Source organism: Chiroxiphia lanceolata, chromosome 28, assembly GCF_009829145.1.
Source record: "Chiroxiphia lanceolata isolate bChiLan1 chromosome 28, bChiLan1.pri, whole genome shotgun sequence".
NCBI lineage: Eukaryota > Metazoa > Chordata > Aves > Passeriformes > Pipridae > Chiroxiphia > Chiroxiphia lanceolata.
Window position 1 is genome coordinate 1,957,209 of NC_045664.1, and position 20,600 is coordinate 1,977,808.

The 20,600-nt window shown below is 49.8% G+C and overlaps 1 protein-coding gene and 1 long non-coding RNA gene across 5 annotated transcripts in view; both read left to right on the forward strand.

Annotated features, from left to right (window-relative positions):
* The window catches only part of LRRTM4 (leucine rich repeat transmembrane neuronal 4), a 207,417-nt gene that overhangs the window by 158,033 nt on the left and 28,784 nt on the right, over window positions 1-20,600 (forward strand). The gene's annotated exons all lie outside the window — the stretch shown is intronic.
* On the forward strand, window positions 9-19,907 carry LOC116799517. 2 transcript variants are annotated; one of them, XR_004361072.1, is made up of 4 exons: window positions 9-122; window positions 17,417-17,531; window positions 19,297-19,371; window positions 19,784-19,907. It is a non-coding gene; the product is annotated as an uncharacterized LOC116799517 (long non-coding RNA). The 2 variants fall into 2 exon arrangements; XR_004361071.1 differs by lacking the exons at window positions 9-122; window positions 17,417-17,531 and adding an exon at window positions 17,555-17,708.

The window sequence follows — 20,600 nt, forward strand, 5'->3', positions numbered from 1 at the left end:
TAGTTTCACTGAAGCCTCTCACACACAACATGGTGCCTGGTGAGAGTCTGGGTCACTTTTCCATGTCCCCTCCTCCTCCAGGGAATGGTTGACGGGTCTGGAATGAAGCTGAAGTGCTAAAGGTGGGGGTTGATCTGGCAGAATCCCAGGACAAGGGCTCTGTCTCAGTGGCACAGGGAAGGGATGTTGAGGCCACAGGGACCAGCTGGTGTCCCCATTTAGCCTCCCCTGCAGGGCACAGCACCCTGGGTTAGGTTAGATGGGATGTTGGGAAGGAATTCCTCCCTGGAAGTGTCCAAGGCCAGGTTGGAGCAACCTGGGCTAGTGGAAGGTGTGCCTGCCCATGGCAGAGGATGGGATGATTTTTAAGGTCCCTTCCAACCCCAACCATTCCATGATTTTTTTGAGCAATCAGGGTTTTCTCATCCTCCTTCTCCCAGCCTTCTCTCCAAAGGCTCCTGGAGGGATTCTTGGGCTATCCAGAGTTCAGGGCCAGGAGCTGGACTTGGATGATCCTTGTGTTTCCCTTCTAACTCAGGATATTCCAGGATTCTCTCCCCTTCATCCTGCCATGAGGAACAGTGCCCACGACCTCACGTGTGGCACGGGGCAACTCGGGTTTGATTGCTATGAAAATACACAGCAGCTGCTCATTTATTTCCCTCTAAACTCCCATTTTTAATTAGCTGTCTACTAAAAGCAATATATCAGCACACCACTGACAGTTAGACAGTCAAAGCTGTATTTTTAGTTCCTGTGCTCTGGTTTTCCCTCTTGATGCTCACTCATACTCTTCTTTTTTCATAATGTAAAACTATTAATTAATGAGAGACTATCATTCACAGGCTGCCACTGGCTGTCAGTAACTAACCAATATGATTTAAAAACACCTGAATAACAAAAGTGTGAGCAGGCAGAGGTGGCAGTGAGATACAGGAGATGAGAGAAGTTAATTGCTGGACTCTAAAATATGTGGGGAGAGGAGGTGTTGAAAAAGTTTACGGGGGAAATTAATGAGGTACAACAAATTAATTAGAAAGGCTAAAGCTGGAAGTGAAATCCTAATTAAAAAAGCAGCAAGGACATGGACTGGAGTCTCAGGGACAGGGGTGGTGGTGCTGGTGTCGACAGGACAGCACCAGTGTGAGGACCTTGCTGCAGGTTGTTTAGAGTCCTGGCAGGGAGTTCTTGCTGTTGTGCTCCCCCAGAGCAGAGGGGGAGAGGCAGCACAGCAGGTTAAAGGGTGTCGAAGCCAGAGTGTGCCCAGGTGGCCAAGAGACCAATGGATCCTGGCCTGGCTCAGGAACAGTGTGGCCAACAGGTCCAGGGAAGTGATTCTTGCCCTGGACTCAGCGCTGGTGAGGCCACCCCTGGAGTGCTGTGTCCAGCTCTGGGCCCTCAGCTCAGGAAGGACATTGAGGGGCTGGAGCAGGTCCAGAGAAGAGCAACAAGGCTGGGGAAGGGACTGGAGCACAAGTGCTGTGAGGAGAGGCTGAGGGAGCTGGGGCTGTTCAGCCTGGAGAAGAGGAGGCTCAGGGGAGACCTCCTCACTCTCTGCAACTCCCTGACAGGAGGGGGGAGCCAGCTGGGGGTTGGGCTCTTTGCCCACCCAACCATCAGCAAGACAAGAGGGCTCGGGCTTCAGCTGTGCCAGGGGAGGGTTAGGTTGGAGATTAGGAAGAATTTCTTTGCAGAGAGGGTGCTCAGCCCTTGGAATGGGCTGCCCAGGGAAGGGGTGGATTCTCCATCCCTGGAGGTTTTCAAGGTGAGTCTGGATGTGGCATCAGTGCCATGGGCTGGGAACCACGGCGGGGTTGGATCAAGGGTTGGACTTGGTGATCTCAGAGGTCCCTTCCAACCCAGCTGATTCTCTGATTCTATGAGGCTTTGCCTCAGCCCTGCTGGGCTCAGCGAGAGCTCTGCATGTCACAGCTGCTGGTGGGGACAGGCTGAGCTGGGTTGGGTGTCCCCAAGGACAGGATGCAGGTGTGGGGGTGCCAGCTCTGCTCTCAGCCCTGCCTGTGGTTCCTCTCCCTGGGGGAGCAGCAGTGGGCACGGGGTGATGGGCAGGGCAGGGGCACATGCAGAGGTCAATAATGCTGAGACATCCCAGGGAGGCAAGAAGCTGGAATCATTTATTGGATTTACAAGTTCATATTTGAAGGGTTCAGGGTTTACATATTCAACAGGGGGTTTACATATTCATCAGGGGGCAGAACTATTACAATTAGGGACCTTACAGGGACGAGGTGAAGGGGAAATCCTAAATTACAAACTTTTGGGTCTTAGCACTTACATCATAGGGGAAAACTCATTTTATCTTAGTGGGATTACATGGATTACATGGGGGAACGGGTAACACCAGGGGAGAGATAAAACACAAAAGGTCTTCTGCACAGGTTTGATGAGATCAGGGCATAGTTTCTCCGGGCTTGGGCAGGACATTCCAAACCTGTGACTTCAATGGATCCTTGTCTGGACTCTAGATGGAGGTTTTTTCCCCAGTCTCTGTCAGCCCAAGGCTTTGTTTAAACTTAGCAGTTCTTCTTTTCCTCACATCCAAATTTTGTAACCCAACAGGCACACGAGCAGGGCAGGAGCAGGAGGCTGCTGTCGAGCAGGTGCTGTGGACTCAAGGATGAGGTGCAGTTGCAGGACACAACTACCTCGTCCTTAAAACCTCCTGCTCCAAAGAGTCAGAGATTCTCTTTTCTGCTGTGTGCAGGCAGAACCCTCTAATGGGGCTGTGGTGCCCCTCCTGATGGGGTCACCCCGGGACAGCCCCACTCAGCCATCCCCTCCTGCCCACTCTGGCCTCCCGACTCCGCTCCACGGATCCTGTGATAAACTCCCTCTCCCGGGGTTATCTCTCCCTTTGAAAGGAGACATCTGAGCACTGAAATGTCTTTTTCATCTCAGAGCGTGATAATGTTCTCTATCAGTCTTTGCTCCAACCCTCTTGGTACCAAAGAGAATAAAATAGTGCCCCTTGATTTCCTCGGCGAGTCTGGATCAAGCCTCTGCTTTTACACTTTTTTGGGATGTGAGGAGGGAAAAATGGCCTGAATATTAACAGACAAGCCTGAGACAGTGTTACAGCAGAGTTCCCAAGGTATTCCTTATCTGGGTTTTTGGATCACATGCTCTAGGAGGTCATCTATTAATAGGTTGTAAAAGCTCACTTGGTGATCATTAAATGCTTTGAATAAATTACAAGTCATTCATTTGAGGGAGATGTCGTGTTCAAGAGGTCAGTAATTAAAGCAGTGCTGGTTCTGTGTTAATGTTTTACCTTTAGCTGGTTAATCAAGTCATAGTAAAGAACCTTTCTTAACACATTAAACACACATTTGACACACGACATGTCCCTGAATTTGTTGATAAGCACCTTGGAATGATATTTGGATTTTTTACAGATTCCTTGTGTTCTCCTTGATGACTATTTTGGTGCATTTTAGAAATCTTTTAAGCAGAATCCTTTACCACCACTGGCACCTGACTTTGCTACTCCATTACATGTCAGTTCATCCTTTCATCTTCCTCATTCATCTTCCTTGCTCAGCATCCTCCATGAAAAGACTTTTGGAAGTTTACTTTAGATTTGCCATTCTAAATGTTATATATTACATTGTCTGTTAGGCTGCTCTCTCCCTGCATGTGACCTTTTAAAGTGGTCTCAGAACTGAGCCTCTCCTCAGAATATCCACGAAGGGGCTCCAGCCACAGAACTCTTTGCTTAGACATAACAGTATTTTCCAGTCAAAAAATCAGTGGAAGGGTCATCAAATCTGCATTTAAAGCCTCCTCCCTGTTGCACTGCAGTGTGACCGTGTTGAATTTGCTTGTGCTGCAGTGCACTGAGCCACATTTACACGCAGATTCTCTTTTCAATATCACTTTCCAACCCCAAGCCATCCCAAAGTGCTTTCCCAAGTCAAATTACCTATTTATGGGCCTGTGCAAACTAAGCCTGATATGCAGGACTGCCTGGGCAGCTTTCAGCACTGTAATTGTCTTAGTGTGTCTACTAAGTAGTTACAAATCTCATCACTCCTTCCATCCCCTCAGCTTGTTCAGCATTTCTCAGCACTGAGTGCACTGGGATTTAATTTACTGGAATTGCTGCCATAGGATCTTTCCCTGGATGTTTCAAACAAGGTGCTTGGTGTGGCTGCAGAGCTCTGTGCTTGTGTGGAGTGGAAAATCAGGGAACTATGGAATGGTTTGGGTTGGAAGGACCTCAAAGCCCATCCAGTGCCACCCCTGCCATGGTCAGGGACACCTTCCACTGGACCAGGTTGCTCCAAGCCCCATCCAAAACTTCCAGGTGTGAGGGAGTGAAAACAGTCCCTGCCAGGGCTGGGAGGACAGAGCCCCAGCCAAGCTGGCCTAGTAACTCTTTTGGAAGACTCTCCCCCCTCTGTGATATTTGCTTTATTTCTGCTCCTGCGTTTTCTCCCTTGACTTGTGTGTGGTTTCAAACAGGAGTCTCTGAGCTGGGCTCAGTCCCTGGGCAGTGTCCTGTGTCAGTCTGGGTTAAATCACAGTGTTATCCTGCCTTTCTCAGCAGATCTTCCCTTTGGACACTAACTGACTGAGAGAACAAGTCACTGCTTTAGTTTAGGCCCTTTCTGTTTGGTTTTTTTGATGCCCTGGATTAGCAGCCGAAGGTCCCTGGAACCATCTACCCCCCAGGACTGAAGTTCCCCACGTGTCTCTGGACTGTTCCAGCACGGAAAGGGACTGGCCTGGGCACTGCCCAGACCATGTTGGTGCACACAGACAAATAGGAAGGTCTTGTGCCCTGCAAACCTGCACTTTGGATGGTCCCCAGGGAAGTTTCCCCTGGGCTGGAGTCGCTGCTTCCCTGTCCCAGCCTGGGCTGAGGGCTCGGGTGATGGAGCTGAAGTGGGAGCAGCTCCTCCCTGCCAGCCAAGCAGCTGCCCTGGGGCTTTATTTTGGGAGCTGACCATCCACTGGGAGCCCAAATCCCAACATGGACAAGGCTGAAAGCAATTCCTGCCCGGGCAAACCAGCAGGTCTTTGACAGAGACCAAAGACAGCAAAAGGAGATGGTTTTGTCCTGAACAACATTGTGGATATTTTATTAAAATTAGGAAAAACCTGTGCCCTGGTTCCTCTCCTCAGAGCTGCAGTTTTGTTGCTCAACCCCTCAGGCAGTGCCAGTGCCAGAAATGAATCCCAGGCTGGGAGCATGACTGGATAAACTGGATAAACTGGATTTCCACCCAGCCATTTAGGGTCCATCGCCTCAGTGACTTCTCTTAAGCAAAGATCACAACTTGAGCTTTTAAAACCACAGGAGGGACAGAGGGAATGTTTTAAGTGCTTCAGGCTGCAGGTACTGATGGAGGGAAATCCAGGTGGGAGAAGTTAGTGGAGTAAAGCCTCTGCTGGCCAGGACTGGGAGAGCAGGGAAGCAATCCTGGTGTTTCTTGGATCCAGCCTTTATCCCAAAGCTCCCAGGACAGGATCTCTTCTCAGTGCCATTAACAGCTGACCCCAAAGGGGTCCAGGATGCAGCAAAGGGGGCTGATGTCAAAACAAACCTTAAGGTTTGAACTTAGGTCGTTCAAAACATTGGGATCTTTGTGATGGACATGGGGCTAAACCAAAGCTCTTCTGAGCAGATACTGTGGCCCCCAATCCCGTGGTTACTGACTGATCATTCCTAGGCTGGGAATGAATAATCTCCATGATTATTCATGGAGATTATTCACGACCCTTTTTTCCCTTGTTTTTGCTGAGATAGAAATGCTCTTTCCTTCTCCTTTGAGATAGGAATGCTCTTTTCTAACGCTGGTGTGTCAGGGAGGATCAATAAGTTCGTCTCTTTTCTTGTGTCTCTTCTTCTCCCCAATTATATTTGATTTGAGTTTGAACTGCGAGTGTTCAGTTACAGTACTTGGGAGTCCTCTGGCAGAAACCTGGATAATTTGGGGCAATTTACTGAAGCTTTTTTGTGCATCAGTTGCCTATTTTTAACCAAGATAATGAAAGTTTGTTCTCCCTGTCTGTGGCATCTCCTAATCCATGTTCCTGACCTTGCCTGGGGCCCACATTTATGTAACATCCAGGTTACAATGTAAACAATCCTGTTCATCCCCTATTTTTCTTTACCCATCAGGCTTATGGGGATTTTTTTATTATTGGAAACCCTTTACCTGTGTTTGTTCAGACAGAAATTATATATACTAGGACGTGCAGGGGAGCATTTTCTTCTATTGCCTTTCTTTATTGGACTAAAAGGAAAGGTGAGATGGGCAGAAGCACCAAAACATTCCTACAGCTGCCTCTCACCTTGAAACCACTGGTGGAACCCATAAATCTTAAATATTGGATTTAAGGTTTGGGAGATTCTTGATGGAAATACTACCAGTGGAGAGGCACCCTAGGGATTTACACCACACTTGGATTGAATTATTCTTAGAGAAGCATTTTGTCCTGTCAAGGCACTTGTCCTTTGCTGTCAAGGCTGCAAGCACCAATTTCACCTCTCCAAAGAGTACCCAGAATAGGCTGGAAATTAGTAAGTACAAAAAATTCTGGCTGGAATTATTATAATTTTGGGTGTCATGGAATGATGATCCTGTGAAATGTGCTCCAGATAATAAGTCCATCCATAATTGCACATAGGCAGAGTTTCCTGGGCAGCCTTTTGCTTTTGTATCAGCATCAGCAGGAAAAAAGAGATCCTGTTTGTGAGTGCAGGGAGATCCTGGTCTGAAGAGGATGAAGGGGTAAAGAGGGGGCTGTTTTCTTGCTCTTGTTCAGAGGAAACATCATTTTCCCTCTTGAAATGTGATTTTGCATGTGCTTGTCAGTTATAGAATCATTAAATCATGGAATGCTTAGGGCTGGGAGGGACCTTAAAGATTATTTAATTCCAGCCCCTACCACGGGCAGGGACACTTTCCACCATCCCAGGTTGCTCCAACCTGGCCTTGGACACTTCCAGGGATCCAGGGGCAGCCACAGCTTCTCTGGGAATTCCATCCCTGCCCCTCCCCACCCTCACAGGGAAGAATTTCTTCCCAAAATCTCAATATCCCATCTAACCCTGCCCTCTGGCAGTTCAAAACCCTTCCCTCTTGTCCTGTCCCTTATTCCAGAAGATCCTTTGAGTCAGGATCTGCAGGTGGTGCCTGGAGCCACTGCTTTAGTGCAGAGCCTGGAAATGTTTGTTCCTGAGGCCACCACCTGCCCTGGAGTGCTGCTGGTTCATCTCCAGTCCAGGGTTAATTAGAGGTGGCAAAGCTGAGCTCCTGAGTGCCCTGGAGCCCTTGAACATCACCCACACACTTTTATGAACCCCTATAGTTCATTCTGATCTGGTAATTCCAGCTTGGTACCAGGCTGGCTTTGGGGGCAGGGGCAGCTGCCCTGGCCCTCACCTGGCAGGGAGGATTCCTGCAAAAGGTTGGAATTGGAGCTGTTTGTCTCCTCCCAGCACCTGCCTCACCTTCCCAGGGCTTCCTGAACTTCCTCTTGGCCGTGTTGTAGCTCCAATTCCATGGAATCCATGACCAGAAGGGCCCATCAGAGCCTATGGAGCTCCGTATATCACAGCCCATTGTGTTTCAGCCAGTTCCCCCTGGGAATTCTTCACTCCCAGGCTCTAGGCTTTGATGCAGTGCTCCTGTGCCCTGCTCCATCCTGGGACCTGGATAGGTTGGAGAGTTGGGCTCATTCCAACGGGATGAGGTTCAACCAGGCCAAGGGCCGGGTCCTGCCCTTTGGCCACAACAACCCCCGGCAGCTCCAGGCTGGGACAGAGGGGCTGGAGAGCAGCCAGGCAGGAAGGGAGCTGGGAGTGGGGATGGACAGGGAGCTGAACAGGAGCCAGAGTGTGCCCAGGAGGCCAAGAAGGCCAATGGATCCTGGCCTGGCTCAGGAACAGTGTGGCCAACAGGTCCAAGGAAGGGATTCTTGCCCTGGACTCAGCACTGGTGAGGCCACCCCTGGAGTGCTGTGTCCAGCTCTGGGCCCTCAGCTCAGGAAGGACACTGAGGGGCTGGAGCAGGTGCAGAGAAGAGCAACGAGGCTGGGGAAGGGACTGGAGCACAAGTGCTGTGAGGAGAGGCTGAGGGAGCTGGGGCTGTTCAGCCTGGAGAAGAGGAGGCTCAGGGGAGACCTCCTCACTCTCTGCAACTCCCTGACAGGAGGGGGGAGCCAGCTGGGGGTTGGTCTCTTTGCCCACCCAACCATCAGCAAGACAAGAGGGCTCGGGCTTCAGCTGTGCCAGGGGAGGGTTAGGTTGGAGATTAGGAAGAATTTCTTTGCAGAGAGGGTGCTCAGCCCTTGGAATGGGCTGCCCAGGGAAGGGGTGGATTCTCCATCCCTGGAGGTTTTTAAGGTGAGACTGGATGTGGCATCAGTGCCATGGGCTGGGAACCACGGCGGGGTTGGATCAAGGGTTGGACTTGATGATCTCAGAGGTCCCTTCCAGCCCAGCTGATTCTATGATTCTATGATTCTATGTTCTATGATCCCAGGGGGAGCTGCATCGGAAGGAAATGTGCTCTGCACAGAACCAGGGAGGCTTGTGAAGTGCATCAGGAGCCTTCAGAGTGAACAGCAGCACTTGTACAGCCTTGTCCCTGAGACTTTCAGAGCCACTTGGGGGATTGGGAGGCTCAGCTCCCATTAATTTTAATAAAAATTTAGTACCCAAATGCCCTGGGTAGTTTTGAAAAATCCTCTCTTTTAGTGGGAGGCATAAAAGTACCCACTTAGAATTAGCTGAGTTGTGTGTGTACTTCGTTAGTGTTGGATACTTCAGAAGGAGGTGCTAAAATATCCTGTTACACACAATTATACCCTGACCTGCTCCAGGGGTGGCATCCTCTTCCTGGCTTGTTGTTGGCTTGAAGCTTGGGAATTTATCCTCCTTTTTAACTCCTTAGCCCACTTAACATAACTCAGGAAGTTCTCAGTGACCATAAAAACATCTCACGGCAGTTTAAGTTCTACTCCTTTATCAATATTGGGATTTAGGAAGTAGGACACGACTCCTAATTGTTTTACTGAGCTCTGACATGTGAACTACAGCTCTCATTAGCACCAACTTCCACTGCCAGGGAGCCTGTGGAACACAGGAAGGGATTTTCTCCAGGATGATAATCCTGTTTATCACTGTTAATGATGGCTGATGGCTTTGGGAGGCTTCTCAGGCAGCAAAGTTTAGGGGACTTCAGGTGTTCAGGTTTTCTGTTCAGAAAGATTTACAAAGATTTAGCAGAGGTCACTTGTAAGACAGGATGACATTTTGGAGGGGTACTGGGATGGGATGCACATGGAATCGTTAGGGTTGGAAAAGAATTCCAAGATCACCAAGCCCAAGCTTTGACCGAATCCCACCAACTCATGGAGTGGGATATTCTGCTCCTTTTCTTTAACACTTCCAGGGATGGGCATCCCACACACCCCTGGGGAGCCTCTTCCATGGCTCAGATGTTCTTTGGATCATTCTCTACTTTGCAGGATGTTAATAACACTTGAAAACACCTTGGGTGGGATAATTCCCTCCCACATTTCCCAAAGGTCCTCCGTGAGCTCCCATGGGGTTGTTATCCTGTGTTATTGGCAGGGATTCCCAATCATTCCAGTTCCAATTGCCCTTCATCACTCCCACCATAAATAACTTTGGTGCAGCCTCTGGTTTGTACCTTTGGGGCTCAGGGAGTGGTTCTGTTGTGTCTCTGTGATCACTCACCCAACGTAAGACAACAGCTCGGAGGAAACCTTGTAGTTTGTGTTGAGTACACCTGCCTTCTTAATTACTACATGCCAGGTTTAATTGTATGACTGCAGGTACCTGAGCAGCCTAATCCCCGTGACATGTTGTGACTAAAACAGCCCACGTTTATTCTTTAGGTACATGTTGCCCAAAATTGAAATATTTGTCTTATTTGACGCAAAATATAATTATCCTAAAGAACCTGAAGGTTCTTCCTCCTCCCCTCCCCCCCTTTTTTTTGTCTTCTTTATTAGCACTGTAGCTCCCAGTGAAAGTGGTTTGGCATCACTGCTCATTAGCCAAATAATTTCATTAGCAAATATCAGGAATTTAGGCAGCCAGGGTGGGAAAAGGGCAAAGCAGAGTTTTACCTTCAGAAAATTCTCAGGTGCTGATCAAATTCTGTTGGTGTAAATGTAAGAAACACATTGATGCAGCTTCATTCCCTTCAAGCAGAGACAAATTTAGCTCTCGTTTAAAACCAGGGCACCAAATTTTATAGATTGATATTGAAATCATAAACTGAGCTGGACTTTAGCAGGGAAGAGCCTAAACAACAGCAAGAGCTTCCATGGAGAGACAAGATTTATACTGGCCAAGTGTCTTAATTGAAATCCTGTGACCTTTCATTATTTTGTGGTGCTGTAATTTAAGCTCAGCCCTGACAACCCTGGACAGTCAAACCTCAGCCTCCAACTCTGACCATGGCACTGACTTTTTTGAGGCCTGAATTTCTTTGGAGCCCTTCAGGCTCTGCCTCCTGGTCCTGTCTGAGCTGAAAGGTCTCAAAACCTTTTATTCAATGAAAATGGGGGCAATCTCACCATTTCACAGGGCCAGAAATGGAAGGATTGAGAACAGAAACAAGTATTCTGAGGGCAGATAAAGCCCAGCAGTGCTCAGCTCTGGGAGCAGGATGTGGCCCAGGCTGGGGTGTTGTTGCTCCCAGGAATGATGGGCTGAAGATGGTTTGGGTGAGTTTTTAGTCAACTTTTTCACATCAGGGTGCTGGTCAGAGGGTGCACTGCTGGCACAGGGCCTGGGCACCCAAGGGCCAATGAAGGTGGGTAAAGATCCACCAAAAACCTTGGCTTTGGTTCCATTCAGGTGAGGGCAACTTTGCTGGGACCAGGTGTCTCCAGGAGCTGCTTCACCCTCAGCAGGAGTTTATCAGAATGAGGCCTTTGAGTTCCACACCAGTACACAAGTGCTATTGATGGGCCAGTCGGTGTAATTAGAGCCCTGGAGGGGAAAAGAGGGAATGCAGACCTTGGAAAAGAAGGTGCTGTAGGAGTTAAGCTGAGGACGTGAGGCGCTGGCTCAGTTCCCAGCTTTGTCACAGTTTCCTGGGTGACCTTGGCCGAGTCACATAATCTTTCTTTACCTGAGTGCTGTGTGTGGGAGTAATGATGTCTCCCTGGGCAGAGAGACGCCTTTCCTGCTGCATTCTGATGCTCCAGTGTCTGGGATCACAGGTGTTTCTGGCAATTCGGGACATGACTGTATAGATTGTTCTCTCCTCCGTGTGTCTGGAGCGCTCGGCAGGCACAGAGCTAAACAAATACAGACACAGTCACACAAAAGCCTGCTGGATTCCTCCCTCCACACTGCAATCCTGGCAGATGTGCTCTCAGCAAGATTCCACCATATTCCACAGCTGAGCGGAGCCCGTGTGCTGGGGAAACAAAAGAAGAAGATTAATTAGGCTGTCATTGAGTGGAATTGGGGTTGGGGATGCTCTGGAGCCCGGGAGGAGCTTGTCCATTTTTTTAATTATAGAAACTGAGAGGGAGAGGGGGAGAGAAGCCTGGTGTGAGGGGCAGGGTGGTGGCCCAGGTGGAGTGGAGTTGTTTGGTGACACAGGGAAAGGTTTGAGGATGCTCTGCTGGCTCTGGAGTTGTTTGGTGACACAGGGAAGGGTTTGGTGATTGCTGGCTGTGGGTTCTTTGGTGACACAGGGAAGGGTTTGGTGACACAGGGGAGGGTTTGGTGATTCCTGGCTGTGGGTTCTTTGGTGACACAGGGAAGGGTTTGGTGATTCCTGGCTGTGGAGTTGTTTGGTGACACAGGAAAGGGTTTGGGGATGCTTTGCTGGTTGTGGGTTGTTTGATGATGCAGGGAAGGGTTTGGGGATGCTCTGCTGGCTCTGGAGTTGTTTGGTGACACAGGGAAGGGTTTGGGGATGCTCTGGTGGCTCTGGAATTGTTTGGTGATGCAGGGAAGGGTTTAGGGATGCTTTGCTGGCTCTGGGGTTGTTTGGTGACGCAGGGAAGGGTTTGGGGATGCTCTGCTGGCTGAGCAGTGCTTGCTGCAGGGGGTGGGGACACCGAGCACGATGGGGTTGGACAAACAAATGTCATCTCTCTGAGCCTCTGCAGATGAACTGGCTCGTTTCTGGAGCTCATTGGTCCCTTAAGCTGCACTTTCCTGCCAGCCCAGTGCCATCCCCTCTGGGGAGCCTGTGCAGGGATGTCTGAGTGATGTCCCCTGAGCTGGGCTGTGCCAGCACTGGCAGGTGCAGCAGGAGTAGAGGTGCCCCCAGGGAAGGGCAGATGGTGCCTCAGCACCTCTGAGCCCCTGTGCAGTCCTTTGTCCTGGAGCACCTTCCATGGCCCCTCCAGAAAGTCTAAGCTTGGCTTGCACTGAAAAGCAGCTTTTTTCCCCTATTTTTCCCCAGCCTAAACTTATTTATCTGAAAGCTGAACTTCGCTTGCAGGCAAATGGATTTTTGGGATCAATTCTTTAAAATGAGGCAGTGACTCAGTACCAGGCTGGGATGCAGCAACCCTGTTCAAACAACAACAGCAGCCACCTGCAGTAGGGGAAAGAGCTGCCAGTGTGCACTTGGAGACCTGTTGTATCCTCCTAAAGATCCAGGAGGTGAACATTGCACTAAAATCCTTTCTCATTTAGTTCTGCTCCATTATATTAATCTCAGAAATGAGCACCTGCTTTATTTGTTCCTTCCTTTAAAGAGGAGGGAGGGAACTGCTTTGGGGCTCATTTCAGCCCAGGTGATATTATCCCCACTCCCTCAGCTCTGTTTGCAGTTGCAGTTGGAGAAGAAGCTGTTCTGGTTGTGCCTTCAGGGGCTGGAGGCCAAGCTCAAGTGTTTTCTCCTGGAGATGAGGGCTTTGAGGTGGGACAGATCTTCATGGGGGAGGGTTGTCCCCTTCTCTGCCCAACTGACCCCAGGTCCCAGGCTGAGGGAGAGCAGCCCCAGCCAGCCTGACCCTCTCTGGGCAGAGCAGAGCAGCCCTTCAGGAGTGGCAGAACCTGCAAACACGGAGGATCTTTTCTCATCCGTTGTTTTTGTGGTGGCAGGAACTCCCCCCATGGCAGCCCATCATGGAATTATGGAATCATGGACTGGTTTGGGTTGGGAGGCACCTTAAAGCCCAACCAGTTCCACCGGGCAGGGACACCTTCCACCAGCCCAGGTCGCTCCAAGCCCCCATCCAACATGTCCTTGGACACTTCCAGGGATCCAGGGGTGGCCACAGCTCCTCTGGGAATTCCACCTCAGTCCCTAGTCAGGTGTTCTGCCCTGATTTAAGGAATTCCACTGGGGGTGTGTCCAGGGGCTCCACAGAATCCCTCATTCTCTCTACCCCCACAGAACGTGCCGGTTGCTGGCGCTGCTGCCCTGGAAGGAGGGAAACATTCCATAGATCCTTCTGTCTGCTTGCTGTGTTATAATCTATAGGAGTGACAGGGTTTGGAGGCTTTTCCATGCTCCCTGATGCTCATTTCCAGGCTCTCTTGCAGCTGCAGCTGCACTGGGATTGCTCTGGGATTGTCCCAAGGACACGCCGTCCCTTGGGCTGGCAGCTGCAGGCTCAGGGAATTCCAGAGGGGTTTGCAGGTATTCCAGAGGGGTTTGCAGGTATTCCAGAGCCTCCAGGCAGCCCCTGGGATCCAAATGCCAGAGGATGCTGTGTGAGCCACCAGGATCCCACAGCTTTTTTTTCAGGAATCAAAAGGAGTTTGGGAAATTGTGCTTGTCCTGATCTGGGGCAGTTTGTCACTACAAGGTGTGATGGGAGCAAGTCTGGGCTCTTCGTGCTTGGATAAAGAAAACATGGAACAAAGCTGCAATTACCCAAATCAACCCTCGGTTCCAAGGCAAGAAATCATTCCTTGGTAACTGGTAATTAACATCTGCAGAGTGATTTGCATGAGAGTCAGAAAGATGTACTCTGTGACCTTTTCTTTCAAAGCTGACAAAGCAAATGAACGTGGGAGGGGTCAAGGTTGGTTCTGAGGGACAGGATGAGAAGCAGTGGCCTCATGTCACACCAGGGGGCTTTAAATTGGATATTAGGGGGGGAAAAAAGCATGGAAAGGGTTGTAAAGCATTGGAATGGGCTGCCCAGGGCAGTGGGGGAGTCACCATCCCTGGAAGTGTTCAAAAAACACGTGGATGTGGCACTTTGAGGACGTGGTTTAGTGGTGACCATGGGGGTGTTGGGTTTGATCTTAAAGGTCTTTTCCAACGTCACCAATCCTGTGATTGTGATGTTTGATGGTTGAAGGGTGTTTGCCTGAGCCACAGCACAGTTTTTCCAGAGATATGCCAGTTTTCTATCCCAACCCAGCAGCTGGGGTCTCTTACCCCTCCTCTACCCTCTCCAAACTGGCAGATACAGCTCAGAGAACACCTTTACTGTTCACATGGGAGCTTTATTCTTTATTCTTTATTTTATTATTTATTATCCCTATGAAGAGATTCTCATGAATACTTTAGGAGACATTTGTAAATAGAGCCTTAATTATTTAAACCCATTTTCCCCCTTCCTTACTTAAGGGCTGCCTTCCATCCACCCAAGCTGAATTTATTGCAGTGCTTAATAATTTTAATTTCAATCAAGTTTTGTATGTACACATCTCTGAATCTTGTACCCATCTCTTTGCCATGGGCTGGTTGGTTTGTTATTTCTAGAAAGCTGCTTTTTGTCCATAGTAGATGGTCATGTTCTCATTATCAGCTTCATCATTCAACTCCTCTTGGACACAGCGTGTGACTGGCTCAGGCTCTGGGGATAATCAGGTTGCCAAGACAGCTGAAATCAGCTGATTGTTTGAATTCAGCTGTTTTCCTGAGGATGTCCCAGCCCCTCTGCTCTGGTCTGGTGAGATCCCACTTGGAATCCCATCCAGCTCTGTGGTCCCAGCACTGGAAGGACATGGAGCTGCTGGAGCAAGTCCAGAGGAGGCACCAGGATGATCAGAGGGATGGAGCAGCTCTGCTGGGAGGAAAGGCTGGAGAGTTGGGATTGTTCAGCCTGGAGAAGAGAAGGATCCAGGGAGACCTAATTGTGGCCTTGCAGTGCCTGAAGAGAGAGACTGTTTACAAGGGATGGAGGGACAGGACATAGGGAATGGCTTCCCACTGCCAGAGGAAGGGTTAGATGGGATAGTGGGAAGGAATTCCTCCCTGTGAGGGTGGGGAGGCCCTGGCACAGGCTGCCCAGAGCAACTGTGGCTGTCCCTGGATCCCTGGAAGTGTCCAAGGCCAGGTTGAAAAGGGCTTGGAGCAACCTGGGACGATGGAATGTGTCCCTGCCCATGGCAGGGTGAGGGGCTGGATGGGCTTTAAGATCCTTTCCAACCCAAACCATTCTGGGATTCTCTGATTATTTCCATGTAGTGGTCAGATCTGTTGGTCTCAGCAGAGCTCCAGGTAAAAAGGGCAATCACAGGATCATGGAATCATTAAGGTTGGAAAATCCCTCTAAGACCACCAAGTGAACCCCTCAGCCCAGCACCACCCTGAGCACAGCCTTGAGTGCTCCTCATGCCAGGGGGGTGTGAGCTCAGCCCTCCTCCCCACTGCAGTCCTTGCAGGTGGGATAAGGGACCTAAATCCTTGGATAGGTTTATGGAGGTGAAGTGGTGGGGAAAGGTGGGATTGAAGAGAAGTGATGCTTCTCAGGAACACCAAACCAAGCCCACTCAGTATCTATTAAATCAGATTATTTCTGCCCCCTAGGAACCAGCCCGAGTTCACCACTTCCCTTTCTCTGGTCCTTGCTCACCCCCAGCCCTGCTTGGGAGCTGTTCCTGGGGCCCAGGACATGAGTTAAGAGGTGACCTGGCAGCCAGGGCCGTGCCTGGTGTCACAGCAGCTGCTCAGGGCTTCCCTGGCTCCTGCTCTGCTGAACAAACACTCCAAACCCCAAATGAAGACAAAGCTCCACCAAAATCAACAGCTGCTCCAGAGCCAGGTAGGGCTCATTAACTGGGAGCAGGTGCTGCTGCAGGTTTCCATCCATGGCATCCAACAATCTGCTCAAACCCAGCATCAGGGAAGCCCAGGAGGGAAGAAACCATCCCTGGAATCCATGTGTAGCAGTGGAAGGGTTATTTTCGTAGCTGTTGCTCAGGGTTTTCTCTGTCTGTGGTTCGTTTTTTTCGCTTCCTACGCCCAAAATGTCACTCAGCCAGAGGCAGGGGTCCCCCCAGTGCTCACAGTTCCATAGTTAGGCCCAGAAACCCCAATTAATGTGAGGGCTCCCCCTGCCAGGTGCCCCAGAACCCCCTGAAGGGCAGCAGTTGCCCCAAGGAGCAGCACAGGCAGATGTTTGAGTGTCCTACATTCTTCCCCCAGAGTATTTTTCCTGCCTATTTTAGCAAAGTCAGAGCTTTTATGGGGGGAAAAAAACCAACAAAAAACACCTCTGGAGCTTTCAGAAATTCTCTCCCAGTGTAAGTTTTCCAGGGGTTCAGGAACACAGAGGTTCCTTTCCAGCTGTGCTGCAGGCAGGGAGTTGCCTTTAAACTCCCAAATGCCCCGACCCCAAACACCTCAGCTGCTTTTGTGCTCGTGGGCACTCAAAATTTAAACAGAACTTTGAGTGCTTCAGACAGGCCTGACAATCACAGTCGAGTTTTGAAGCCACAGGGCCGCTTTTTGAAACATTATCCCGATTTTGTCTCCTAGTAAATAAGTTGTTTTAAAGCCGAAATCCTAAAATCACTGAGGCTTTCAGTGACTGCCTCTGCTTTCGCTTTTTTTTCCCCAGCCACAAAGCCAAATTATACAGGGTATATCCCATGTAATTCCTTTTCTGGCCCTATCTTATCTCCAGCTCTTAGCTGATGTGATTGAAAAACTCTGCCATTCCGTGACAGAAATCCCAATAGGGAGCCCTAAAGGGTTCTTCAGGAGCAGGTCCAGTCATTGCAAAATGATACTCTCTCTTTAGATATGCATTTTTAGATAATTTATTAGATTTATTTACATAATTTATTAATTTATTGATTTTTAATTCACTATTTTTATGTATAGGAAAGGGAGGAAAAAAAAGCAAATTGCCTTTCTAGCTGTGTTGGAGCAGAGTGGGGAGTGGGTGTGGAGGGGAGGAGAGGAAAATGTTTGGATGCACTTGGATGGGAACCTGTTCTGTTTTGCAGGTCCCTAAAATCCCCCAGTTTTCCTGTTTGTTTCTCGCTGTTTTGGGGGTTTATTTTGTATGTCCAGGGAGCTGTGGGTGTCAGCAAACCACATTCCAATGGATTGAGGTTGGAGATACTGATGGAAAGGACTGGTGGAATGCAGTCATAGAGGGACACAGCAGGAATTGTGCTGTGGATATTATTTATTTCAGATTACAGCTCTCTGAAACCAGGTTTAAAACTGGTTTACTCACACAGTGACCCAGAAGAGCTCAGGTGAGACACAGATCCTGCACAGAGTCTCACTCAGTGCTGAAATGCTCCTTGGAAGCTCCTCAGGGCAGGTGGAGATGGAATTCTCCAGGAAAAGGATGTGAGATGGAATTCTCCAGGGGAGCGTTGTGAGGTGGAATTCTCCAGGAGAGTGTTGTGAGGTGGAATTCTCCAGGAGAGGGATGTGAGGTAGAATTCTCCAGGAGAGTGTTGTCAGCACCTTAAACTCTGGACACAACTTGTGCTTAAGAGTTTGCAGGTTCACAGAACTATCAAGGTTAGAAGAGACCCTCAGGATCGTCCAGTCCAACCATCCCCCAGCACCACCAGAATCACCCCTAAACCATCCCCAAGTGCTTCATCCAGGTGCCTCTTGGACCCTTCCATGACTCCACCACCTCCCTGGGCAACTTATTCCAATGCCTGACCACCCTTGCAGTGGAAAATCTAATCTCTGATTTGAACCTCCCCTGGTGCAATTTATCCCAGAATGGCAGTCAGCCAGGTTGGAAAAGACCTCTGAGATCATCGAGTCCAACCTGTGACCCAACCCCACCTTGTCCCCCCCACCATGGCACTGATGCCACATCCAGGCTCTGCTTAAACCCCTCCAGGGACGGGGACTCCCCCCCCTCCTTGGGCAGCCCATTCCAAGGGCTGATCCCTCTCTCTGGGAAGAACTTCTCCCCCATGGCCAACCTAAACCTGCCCTGGGGCAGCTCCAGGCTGTGCCCTCTTGTCCTGCTGCTGGTTCCTGGCAGCAGAGCCCGACCCCCCCCGGCTCCCCCCTCCTGGCAGGGAGCTGCAGAGAGTGAGAAGGTCTCCCCTGAGCCTCCTCCTGTCCAGGCTGAGCCCCCCCAGCTCCCTCAGCTGCTCCTCCCAGCACTTGTGCTCCACACCCTTCCCCAGCCTCGTTGCCCTTCTCTGCACCTGCTCCAGCCCCTCCACATCCTTCCCAAACTGAGGGCCCAGAGCTGGGCCCAGCACTCCAGGGGTGGCCTCCCCAGTGCCCAGGGCAGGGGCACAATCCCTGCCCTGCTCCTGCTGCCACACTATTCCTGAGCCAGGCCAGGCTCCATTGGCCTCTTGCCCCCCTGGGCCCCCCTGGCTCCTGTTCAGCTGCTGTCAGTCAGTCCCCCCAGGGCCCTTTCTGTCCCCCCACTCTGTCCCAGCCCGTGGGGCTGCCGGGGGTTGTTGTGGCCAAAGGGCAGGACCCGGCCCTTGGCCTTGGTGAACCTCATCCCCTTGGAATCAGCCCATGAATCCAGCCTGTCCAGGACCCTCTGCAGAGCCCTCCTGCCCTCCAGCTGATCCACACTCCCCCCCAACATGGTGCCATCTGCAGATTTGCTGATGGTTCACTCAGTTCCCTCATCCAGACCATCAATAAAGACATTAAACAGGGCTGGGCCCAACCCTGAGCCCTGGGGACACCCCCAGTGCCCCGATCCCAATGGATGCAGCTCCATTCCCACCACTCTCTGAAGCTTAAGGCCATTTCCTCTCCTCCTGTCACTTGAGGCAGAAGAGCCCGACCCCTCCTCACCACAACCCCCTTTCAGCCAGTTGTGGATTCCCAGAGTTTTAGCAAAGAGAAAATCCTTCCCCAAAGTGTTTATTAAGAATATTTCAGAAGCAGAATTTCCTTGGGCTGAGTTGGATATAATTTTTGCTGGCATGACAACTTCAGATTAGAGCTGGCAGGATTTAGTGCTTCATCTCTTTGTATTCACCTCAGTCAATAAGGCAGCAAATTTATTTAGTGTCCAGAGCCAGTTTACTGTCTGTCTGGTGCATTGTTTCACAGTTTAAAATGGCAATACATCTATAGATCTATTTTGAAATGAATGACTTTCAATACCCAGGGAGAAGGATGAGAAAACCTGTTTGTGCTGGTACTGACAGAGAAATGAATTTCTGCACCGACTTGAATTTCAGAGGTTTGATTATTTTTTTTCTTAAGAAAGTTTTCTGAATGTTAAGTTTCCCCAGTTAACCCTGGGAGAAGCAATGGAAAAGAATTAGATGTTGTAGATCCCTCTCTTTAGCATGGGAGTGGCACCAGACAAATCTTGGAGGCATTAACACCCAAACTGTAAGTGGCACTTGAGGGGAAAGGTGGCTCTCAGGTGCAAGGTCTGAGGCAAACCTGTCTGGGGGGAAAGGGAAGGAGATGATGGGTGGTTAGAAAATGTCCAAGTGAGATAAACTTCCTCCAGGGAAAATTTGGGGAAAATTTTGGCTTCTATCCCACTTTTCATTATTTGGTGTGTAGTTGCATGTCAGCCTTGTCTGAGATCTGAAATGAGAAAATAACTGGGCTCTGTCCCTTCTTTCCTTTATCTCTGGCAGGTGATTATATCTCTTGGAGAACCTGTGGCCTGGAATTAGTTTATCCATGTGCTTTGACCTCCAGCCCATTCCAGGCCCTGCTTGAAGCCCCTAGGGGAGTGGGGGGGATATGGGTTTGCTTAAGTCTTAATTAAAGAGATTTAGATCTTGCAGTGCTCTGTATAATATGTATATTATGTATTAATGTATTAATGAATATATAAAAGAATTCTAATTTAACACATAAACTTAAAAATAAATGGGTTCATTAATGAAGTGTAATGGGCCATTTAGAGCAGAAAATGGGTGTCATTGAGAGCAGTTTTCAGATCTCTTGGGTGCTCAAGAAGTGGTCAGTGAGAATTCCAAGACATCATTTGTCAATAATTCCTGGAAGCTCCCAGGTAGTAAAGTGAACAAAGGCAGCTGGAAGGTGGAAGTGCAGCAGGGTTGGGAGCTGCCCAGTGGAATCCATTTGCAAAGCCCCATTTGGGCTTTTCTGGGTCTTCTGCGAATTCCAGCTTTGCTGGCCCACTCCCCTCACCCAGGAAAACCCACCAGTGGTGTCCCCTAAAAGCATAATTAGCCTCAGATTTTACCTGATGAGGCATCTTTGCCAGGCTTTGCCCTCAGAGGTGAGTGCAGTTCATCCTGGCTGGTTTATCCTGTTTCACTGGGATGGATCAGAACCCAGCTGGGAATTTTCCAGTCCTGCTCTCTCAGCTCCAGGAGAACTTTCCCCACCTTTAACCCAAGGAACAAACTTTATGTTCTGTACACCTCGGGTTAGATTTGCAGAGACTCCTCCAGCTGCCAGAAAGGATTCAGGATTGTTTTA